This window comes from Sebastes umbrosus, chromosome 7 (genome assembly GCF_015220745.1).
Source record: "Sebastes umbrosus isolate fSebUmb1 chromosome 7, fSebUmb1.pri, whole genome shotgun sequence".
Classification (NCBI taxonomy): Eukaryota; Metazoa; Chordata; class Actinopteri; order Perciformes; family Sebastidae; genus Sebastes; species Sebastes umbrosus.
This window is the reverse complement of record NC_051275.1, coordinates 20541232-20552657: the sequence shown is the minus strand read 5'-3', so window position 1 is coordinate 20552657 and position 11426 is coordinate 20541232.

The window sequence follows — 11426 nt, the reverse complement described above, 5'->3', positions numbered from 1 at the left end:
TCCCTTTGTTGCAGTTTGGATGCGAAGCATGAGGATATCCTTTTTAGAATACTGCGGAAGAGGGGGAGATGAAAGGAAAGGGGAAGCGGAGAGCGGAGAGGAAGGGATAAGACAGGAAGCAAAAGAAGTGAAGGAGAGGAGAAGAAGCAGACAGGGTAGGTCAGGGGAGGACATGCAGAAGAAAGAGGAGGGGAGGAAGAATTAGGAGAGACAAGTTGAGAGGCGAAGAGAAAGCAAAGGAAGGGGAGTAAAGGGAGTAACAGGAGTGTAAATGTTTGCTTTATATCAACAGCAGCTCTTATATAACACTCTGCCAATACACAAACAAACACTTGCATTTTCTCTCTTTAGTGTTAGATAATACAACAGAATAATCAGCAGGTATCTGCCTCCTCTCACTGGCCTCTGGATGAGAATAAAACAACGCATGACATACTGTTCCTCCTCCATCCTTCCCACTGCTGTTCCCCCCTCCCTCTTCCTTCTCTCTATACTCCCACCATCCTTCTATCATTCCTCCATCTCTCCCTGCATCCCACCCTCCCTCCTTCCTCCCTCCCACCTATCTTGCATCATCCCTCCATCACTCACCCTGCCCTCCCGTTACACTCCGTCCCTCACCTCCGTCATCCTTTCCTTTTGTTCTTCCTTCATGCGACTCCCCTCTCTCGCTCTCTCTCTCTCTTTCTCTCTTCCTCCATATTTTTTTTTGCTACTGTCCAACTAAGCTTCTCTCTATCTTCAGATTTCAAATATCACTGAACCATTTACACGCATACACACTCGCAGTGCAATGCAGCAGAAGAGAAAACAAAACATCTTCCCACAGATGATTCTAGGTTATATAAATGTTTTTGCCGGATTCCTTGACATTTGCAGTTTATTCTCATTGTTGTTTTACACTGATTCTACGAACACCAGAAGGTTGATGTGAACCGAAGCAACCCACGTTTATTCACTGTGTGACAGAATTAGTTTTTTTCTTATCAAGAAAATCTGTGTTGAGAAAATTGAGAAAGATACTGGCTGATGTTTCAATTGATATTTCTGCACTTTTCGCATTATACAAATGCTTTGATATTGATTTCACGGAGACTAGGGTTATGGCTTTTATTCAGTGTGTTAAGGACCATGAAAATTCAAATAATGAACTTAAAGAGAACAGAGATGTTCTGAGTTACATCAGTTTGACCTAAAAGTAGCAGTATGCAAAGTCTTTTGTCAACTTAACATTAGAATCTAAGGTGTAACGGAAATTAGCTAACTGTGTTTTTACCTTAACTGGAGGATTAAATAGTAGAATCTCAAGCATGCATGGATGCACACACACACATGGCCATTATTTTATCTCATATACTGAATATGCAACATGTAATGCCATGTGGGATGGGATGCTTCTTGTGGTTTTAAAAAAAAGAAGATAACTAAGAATAGACTCTTACTGTACAGCAACACTCCTGGGGGGAGATGTTATAGCAGAATAGGTTGCACACTAAAACATAAACACGCATGCACAGTTGTTTGAATTCATATTTTTAAGGAGGGGATTAAAAAACAGTGTGTTGCCCTTCACGTTCCTTTTCAAAGCATGATTTTGTGAGTGTGTGTGTGTGTGTGTGTGTGTGTGAAGGTTTGGTTCATCAAAAATGATTGAGGGGACATGTCACGGTGTTGTTCATCATTTTGTCCCCCCACCAAAAAAAGGTATTGTTGACCAGGGACTTCTGCATTCAGGGCACACTGAGAAAACTCACTCAAAATCTATATCTGGAAAAAATCTGCCATGGAGTCATAGATCCTAAATCTTCAAACTAGTCTGACACAAAATCGCTGTTGCCTGTAATCTGGGGAAAAGAAAAAAAAAAAGATCCTTCTTTTTCCTCAAGGCCCAGACAAAATCCTTTGAATACTGTGTGGGCTGATATGTCTGTTACAACTCTTTTTTTCTATTAAGCCACAAGACCAATACATGCCAGATTGATAATTGGCAATGCTGTAGATTAAGGTAATTCAAAAGCATGGTGACAGCAGGTCACGCAGCACTGAACTGCATTTTATCTACTTCCTTATCTTCTCTGATGTCACAAAGAGCTCAAGAAGAAGGAGCATGAACATTATTATTAGTCGAGACTGCAACTTGAAGTTGTGTTTTGTGATGTTTTAGCTCCTTTTCGTTTTCTCATCCCTGCACTCAATTGATGACGAACATATGTGTCACTATGGTTACCAAGTGATGCCTAATTATATGAATTGCTTATACATGTCTTGACAGTCCCCTTGATCATCAGAAGGATTTGATAGTAGTTAAGCTCTGAATTCATGCTACTATCACATCTACTATCACAAAATCCTGTGGTTGGTCTGCTTTGATAGTTTGCACTAGAGTTCAATTTACAACTTTCACACCAATCTAACCAAAGCAAACCAAACAGGAAAGTGCACCAGAGTTTGTTTGAATCAAACCAAACAGATTGGATGTGAAAGGACCCGAAAAATTACATGAATCCCCTCATCTGTTCTTCACAGACCACTAAACGCCAATGGTTAAAAGGTCCATGATGGTGCCTGCTTCCTGACCAATCCATACAATGATCCAGTGGCAGACTAGGGTAGCCTATATGGCACTGCATCATGTTTTCTCAATTGCAAGGGCACCTTAGAGCGCACTTCATCACCTTTTCTCCACTGGAAGGGCAGCCTAGTGGGCACTTCATCACCTTTTCTCCACTGGAAGGGCAGCCTAGAGGGCACTTCATCACCTTTTCTCCACTGGAAGGGCAGCCTAGAGGGCACTTCATCACGTTTTCTCCACTGGAAGGGCAGACAAGAGGCACTTCATCACGTTTTCTTCACTGGAGGGGCACATTAGAGGGCACTTCATCACATTTTCTCCACTGGAAGGGTAGCCTAGTGGGCATTTCATCACATTTTCTCCACTGGAAGGGCAGACAAGAGGCACTTCATCACGTTTTCTCCACTGGAAGGGCAGCCTAGAGGGCACTTCATCATGTTTTCTTCACTAGAGGGGCACACTAAAGGGTACTTCATCACATTTTCTCCACTGGAAGGGCACCCTAGAGGGCACTTTATCATGTTTCATCTACCATATCCAAGGAGGCACTTTTGCTGCAGCTTGTTCAATGATCAGTAAATACCCAAAATGTTATCAATCCTGAAACAAAGAAGTAACAAATGTTAAAATGCTGAATTCAAACTATCATTTCCTAAAAGTGGAAGTTGGAGCAGAGTGTTTTGTCTGAGGCAGTGATACAGACTGATACAGTATTGTAAGTGAGAAGACTTAGAAACACAGACGACTCTGTTCAGATTGCTTTAGGACAGAAACTGCTCAATTAAGGAGATATTCCTCGGTTAACAGAAAAGAGACTGCACTACTTTTTTTAACCGGCTAATCAAAGCTCAAAGAATAATTGAAAGTAGCTGCTGGCTGCAGCCTTTGGTCGGCTCATGGAATCGCTTATTCACAGTATATCCATTTAATGGAACTGCGTGGGCCAGAAATGATTATTTTTGGTTTGGTTGCAGTGTCTTGTAAAGACTTCTGTAACTTTCAACACTCAATATTTTAGACCTGCAATGATTAGAAAATTAAAAAAATTGATCTGCAACTATTTTAATAATTGATTAATCAATCTCTTGTTTCAGCTTCTTAAATGTGCTGTTTTACTTAGTTTTCCACAATTTCTAAATTTTTCACATTTTCCCACAATTTATAGACCAAGTGATTAATCAATCAATTGACAAAATAATCGGTAGATTACTCGATAGATAAAATAATTGCAGCCCCACAATATCTTCAAAGTGGTTCTGAGAGTGGTCACAGTTATTTCAGGTAGATACTACTTTGTGATGTCGAAGTAGACTGCCGACTAGACTGTTATCAGGCCATTAAATACACCTTATCGGTCGCTATAAGCACCATAGATGTGGGTCAATAGGGGCCTACTACACCCAATATTAGGTTTTGTCATCTAGTCACATGGTAGATCACCGAAAGAGGGTATAAAAGAACGCAACAACCTTTAGTGACCGTAGTAATTATGACGGGAGCAGAAGCGGAATTAGGCGCTGTAGTATAGACAGTATGAAACTCTATGAGGGGTGCAGGTCGTGGGCGATGCATGGGACACAAAACAGAGGACTTTCAGCCAGGAGACCAGAGTTTGCATCCCGTGTGAAACCAACGAGTAGTTGTCTTTGTGTCCACAAGCTTTAAGTTTCACTTTCACTTTTGAAACATTGGTATTTTAAGCCAAAACCCAATAATTTCCCCTAAACTTAACTATGTGTTTTTGTCGCTTGAACCTAAAGAAGTTATAGTTTCGTTGCCTAAACCTAAAGAAGCCTCGTTTGTGTCCAAAATGTAACGTTTTATGCCATTTTACAACCTCTTAGAACTTGTTGTTTTAAGTTTTGCTTTCACTATTACAACATAGTAGGCTTAGTAGACTCTACTGACCCACATCTATGGTGCTTACAGCGACATATAACGCCTATTTAATGGCCTGATAACAGTCAAATCGGATGGTAGAGAGGTGGAAAAAACATTGAGCCAATGCTGCCACCAGCTAGTGATCCAGCTAAGCCCATAGTCGCTTAGCTGAGAGGTTTTCAGTCAGGGCCACTGTTTTAGCCCCCTTATCCTCTGCCCTGCTAGCACTCTATTGACGGGGTCACTACACCCACACACACACAAACACACTCACACACACCCGACCCATTCATCATCAATTGGATGCTTGTCAGAGTACTCAGCTTCTCCGAGCCCTGGCAGATTACTTCCTGTAGCTGATTGTGGTTTTTGTTTTTAAAGCTATCTTTCAGCTGTCTTACAAGCGCTGTGCTGTCTCGTAACCAACAGTGCATGGAAAAAGTGTGTTTTATATATTCCTTTTCCAGACACTAGAGGAGATCACATGTACAAATTGTTCACCGGCTACATACAATTTCACCACACCACAGTGAAAATGAGGCCAAGGTTGTTGATAACGCCGTGCTGTGTAATAATGGCACACGTATCTCTTTTGTTATAAAAACATTAACTTCATGCTGCTTCCACACTAACAGCACTGGCTTTATAGACACTAACTGTGTTTACATGTTGAAAATGATGAGACTGCACTTCAGCAGAGTTGTTATGCTTGTTTACTATCTGCTACAAATCCCACCAACAGCCACTTCATTAAAGCAGGGTCCTAGAAATCTATGGCCCTGTGTCGTCGATTTCCCAGTGCTCTTTGCTCATTGTTGTCAGCTGAAAGCACTGCAGCTGAAAAAAAAAACAGGGACTTAGCAGTAGCAGTGTATACATGGATTTAAAGGCATGTTGATTTTATATTGTTTAAGTAACGGTTGAAACTACAAATTGTCTGACCAATGGCCTCCTACTGTGTAGACCGTCTGCTGTATTCCCTTGAGACTATTAAGAATTTGTATTCGTGATGAACACAAACAGGGCTGCTGTTTACCTATGTTGCAATGGTGGCTTCTGAAAGCAATGTTGCAACACTTGTTGAAATAATTGCTGATAAAGTCCCTCAGAATTAATTAAATTGAATTGCAAAAGGATCTGTACAGCTCAGTGTCTGCTGAAAAGCCTTCCCTGAATGCACTTAATATTAAATGTCTGTTTGCCCTTGAATGAAAATCCTGTTCTGTTCAAGAGTCAGCTGCATACAAAACGGAGACACACTTACAATCTGAGACCGTTAAATTACAAATGTGTGTGTGTGTGTGTGTGTTTACCCACCTTTATTTTAGGGATGCACCGATTGCAAAATTCTGGGCCGATACTGATGTTTAAAATAACAATTTGGCCGATAGCCAATACTGATACCGATGTTTTTGTTTTGTTTTGTTTTTGCTGTTATCGATTCCCCTTTTGTGCCAGGGGAAACAAAGACATCTTCGTTATAAAAAAATAACTGAGCCGTTTTAAAGTCATTCAGCATTTCATTACACTGCCTTTGAATGACCACAAATTCAATAATACAAATTTATGAAACAACCTTTAATTTAACCGTCTTTCACATGAAAAACATTTTTAGTTTTTAAAAAAACAACTGCTTCAAAAGCCTTTTGAGCTGCTATACACCTACCTACTGAATGAGAAGAATGTTTCTGTACTTACATAGCCCAACAAAAATATTTCAACTTTTCGTTGAACATAATGTTCTTGTCGCTGATCTTTCTCCGAGACAGAGTAATACTCCCACGCGGCCGACTTTTTCTGTCACTTTCATTTGCAAACAAACCACACATGGGCATGGCGTACGGCACCCGCCATCATGCCAGAGTCCAGTCAGTGGCTTCTAATCTGAATCAGCAGCTGGTTACTGTTGCTCGGGACTGACCGCAAATAACCAACAAAACAACTAGCCGGCGCAAAATTGATGCAACACAACAGATTAACATTGGGCACTGCCAACGGCAAATGTCATCTTATTTGCTGATAGGCCGATGGCAGTCAACAAGGCGAATATTGGCCGATACCGACGTTAGGCCAACATTCAGTGCTTCCCAACTTTATTTCAATCAACTGTCTCAAAACTGTTCACATCCCACCTTACTACTCACTGAAAACACAACTACAAACAGCAGGAAGTACTTCCATTTACACAAAATAGGGAGTAAGGGAAATTATGTTCATCTAGAGATTCTTGACTAGAGTCCAATTCCAAAATGGACCCCGCTATCGTAACCCATACCTATTCTTGACCTCATTTTAGTGACCAGACGATTCCAGGTTTGTTGAGGTGGCAAAAAACAACAACTATATGCACAAAATGCTGTAATAATAGTTTTGGCTTGATTACAAAATGTCTTTAAGTATTGTCACTTGACCATACTCCTGTTCTGTGCTCTTCATCAGTGAGCAGTTTAAAAGGGTATGGCAAGTGTGCCGGATGACATAATGACATAATAGATGTCATCCAGTATTTTAATCTCAGCACAGACACTGAATTACCGATCAGTTAATGTCCCTATCAAGCCCACACATTGCCATTTCGTGTAATGGAAAAGAAACATCATCTGTAACACTTCTACATTTGTTTAATGCAAAATTTTGCTTGCAACCTAAATGTTGCATTGCTTCATGTTTCCATATTCTTGTTTTCTGATAGACAAGCTGCACATCACATAGCAGGACTAATTTTAGTTTTATTTATCATCAATCTCTTTGAATAGCCTAGATGGACTTTAGTGTGAGTGTCAACATTTACAATCCATAAATCATTCTGTCTTCCTCAGCTGTGTTTTTAACTGAAACTGTACCTCTTTTATTCACCCCCACTGCAGGAAATCCCTTAAGTCACAGATTCTCCCCTAAACCACAACATTTACTAATTCTCAGTCTCTTTTATCATGTATTTACTCTAGAGCAGTGGTGCTTGTGTTTATAGAGTCAGTGCACATTCACACTTATATTCCAAGCAGTGGCATAAAACTGCTCTACCTTATCATGTATTATACAAGACGTGGCTTGTGCAACTTGACTCATTTTGACAAAATCATTTAATTACATGCTGATTAAACTGGATTTCAATAAACACATCTATAGACTTTCTTTACATTTGAAGTCACATTGGGTTTCCGTCTGCATTTGGGTTAAGAAAACTCTTAAAACATTTTGCAGGATTAAGATCTAAAACCTCAACAACACACACAAAGTCAAATGCTACAAAAACGAAAGTGAAGTAAAAAACTGCAGTTGTATCACGTTATTGTTTGTTGGTGCTAATGCCGTAATTGCAGCAGCTATTACTGCTGTAATGACACAGGTTACCTGTTAATAGCACAGGTCTGTTACCTTAAAGGATCATTTCAATTTATTACAACTTGGGTCTTATTTTCATAATTTTGGGTATCATTCCTGTTGTCTAGGGCTGGGAGATATGGAGAAAATCAAATGTCATGATATTTTTTACCAAATACCTCGACATCGATATTGAACAATATTGTAGGTTTGACTATTGGTGCTTTTACAAAATATTTACACAGTGAGATTTTTGATAAATAATCCTCTGTAATTTGGATATAATGACTAAGTGGGTAAAGGCAAATAATCGAACAGCTAGAACAGTCTGGTAAGTTCAGATATATTGCCGAGCCCTACCGCTGTCTATGATATTGTTGTACTCACCAAAGTAATTGCAGAGACCTGGAAACACTTTGATATCGCGGCAACATCCAATGGGGCGGTTGTGATCAGACAGATTGTAAACAAGCCAACCATTTTTCTATGTTTTTAGGCATCCATACTGTACGACTGATTGATAGATATCAAGGGACAAAATGTAAATGTAACATACAGTACATGTAGAGGACTATACATTCACCAATTCCGGCTAAAGTTGTACAGGTTACAACTGCAATGCCAGCATGTTTTTGCTGAGATGGTGCTTTGAGTTGGCATGTCCATGACTTGTATTGTCGCTCCCCTCTAGTGGACTCCTCCACCCATTTCGGTGCAATTGATGTCAAGGCAAGCCATGAAATTACGGAACTGGCGCAGAAGTAAAAATCACTAGTTCCCAATGGAACTGCCACTTTGCTGGGGAACAGTCACTCTGCTTGATCTGTGCTGCTCTTAAATTAGGACCCTCTCCATGAACAAGACTGCCCTTCACCTCCAGGCAGCAGCAGTCAGGCAGAGCTCACACATTCAGCACTTACTACATCCTCTCTTGTCTGCCACACCACATATAGGGAAACCTCGCTTCTGGCAAGTCTCCATCAAATTGTCAGCCAAAGATTAGTTGTTATCTTGTTTAGGAAGCTGTGAAATACATGGCGTGCTTGGTTTCGTGATTCTTACTGAGAATATTCAGCACGTGGGAGGAAGTGCCAGATGTGCTTATGTGATTTTACACTAAAAAGGTGAACATAGCACTTTCAATTAGTTGATTATGTTATTTCTAGAAGAAGGCAGAGTCGTGACGTAGCAAAAACACACACACACAGTACAAAAACACATCCTTTTTGGAGCTTAGCTAAGGAACTGCTGGCTAAGTGAGGGAGAGGCTATTCTGCAGATAACAGGAGACAGTTGTACACTCCTTTATGCTGCCATGTCCTCTGCCTGACTCTGTGCAGTGAATTAAAGTCGTCAGCGTCAAGCTAATCAACCAAATCAGCTGATCAGCTTCTCTCCGCTTCACTCCCTCTAATCACGGGATTTAAGTCGCAATTACACCCTAGTCTTGATTCTCATTCTTTCTTGTCGAGTGTGCATATGTGTAAGCACTATGCATATGAATGTGTGTGATTGCGAGTCGTATTGTGTGCATGTATGTGTGTTCGTATGCTTGTTTTTTCAGAAGGTAGAGGATAAGGGAAAGTAATTTATTCGCAGCTAAAGCCAGACTATAACTTTTTCTGATAGCGCCCGCTGTGGTCACAGTTGCGGGATAATTACGGGATCATAATAAATGCTAAAATGAAGTGGAAAAGTAGCACATGTAAGGATCAAGACTTCAGCAAACAGAGTTGGGCTGGGAAATATAGCCAGAAAATTAAATCTTAATTTTTATTTGTTTTTTTCTTCAGCTTGGGGCCTGATTCACTATTGTAATTGTATTTTTTTTTTTTTCTTTTTACTAAAAATCATACCAGACCAAGTAAAGGTAGAGCAGCAGAACCCCTGAGTGTATTAAACATAGCAGCAGTGTGATTTATTGCTTATGAGTTCAACTTCCCATTTGCAAGAGGAACATTGTGTTATTTCTTCTTTCAAAAGTTTCATATAGCTTTGCTTTAAAGTTAGTTGGAACTTACTTCCTGTTTCCAGTACAAAATGAAATTAGCATTAAACTAAATGAACGCTCTTCAGTTTCCTGCACTCAAAACCACACTTTTTTAATTCATTGAGTTTAAGACAACTGGAACGACGGTATAAATAAAGGTAGGACGGAGCAATATTGACAAAATCCTTTATCCTGATATAGGTAATTTCATATATTGATAACAATGAATATCACGATATAGCATGTTTTCTGGTAATTCAATAAATAAAAAATCTATATGAAATAACAACATGGTAAAGCCCATTTTTGTATACTCCTGTATGAATTAAAGGGACTATTTGTAACTTTTTAAGCGTATAAATGTAGCGGGTCGACACACATGCGCGCTCGCATATGCGCATTCGCGTGTGGCCGCTGCCTTTCCTCCTCTGCCTGCCTGCCTTCACTCAGAGAGCGTGCGCGTTCTCAGCTCGCTCCACCTCTAGACGTGAACGCTCGCTCACTCCTCACTGCAGAAGAGTTAGTTTAGCTCTGAGAATATCTAGTGAGTTGACGTTTTTGCAGAAATAACTGCTGCAGCTCCTCCAGACCAACAGAGGTTTTCCGTGTCTTGTGAAGTGACGGAGCTCTTCAGAGAGTTACGTTGTCTTCTCGTTGCCGACCGGGTGCCGATGTCTCCCTGCTCTCTCCGGCTGCGGGCGGAGAGAGCTGGGAGAAACGCTGTAGAGCCCCGCTGCATCAGCCTACGCTGAGGCAGGAAAAGCCAACACTAAGATCAGATCTAAATCATGTTCATGGAGAGATTTTCGTCTGGTCAGCTAACATTACTGCCAAGCAGCTGAAATATAGAGTGATATTGTGGTTTTAGCTGACGTGTGTCGCCTCACTGTTTTGAGCGATGCTCGTTCAGGTATATTTAGAGCGAGCAGGCGCGAGCCCGACGCTGGCTTTCGTTGATTTCACGGCCACAGGTGTCGCTTTTAAGAAGCATTTCTGAAAGTTACAAATAGTCCCTTTAAACATAAATGAAAAGTGAAATGAAAAAACATATTTTCTGAGAAATTTGAGTTAGTATGCATTTTTTTAATATTATCAATTTAGTTGACGTAATTTTGTATCACTATATCCTGATATATGAATGCATCGCAATATGATTCCATTGAAAGACGATAGAGTTATCATGAATGCAGACCTAAACAATGGTAACAGTAGTTACTTTCAGCAGTGAGCTCGCTATGACTTGAACAAGCTGCAGGGGTGACGTAGCCTCACTCTTTCTCTTTCTCTCTATACTCTATGTTACTCTCTCACCCAGATGTGCTGTCAAGTTCCAAAATTTGGCACAGATTTGATTTAACATGAATTGGTCCTAGTAGTAATTTGGTCTGTACCCTTAACAGTACAGAGTTTGGTACCCAATTCTATCCGGTATAGGTTTTAAAACATTACACAATTTGTATAGTATTATGTGCATGAATTCTATGACTCGATCATAAACCATTGTGACTGGTTACAAAGGTTATCTTGTATGTATTTATCATAGTCAGAGGTTCCTCTATCACTATCACTACTACACTACATTACAGCACAGATGGGACAACGTCATTGCTTTGTCAAGTAAAGTAAATTGTAAACTACTGTTGACATGTTGAGTCATAT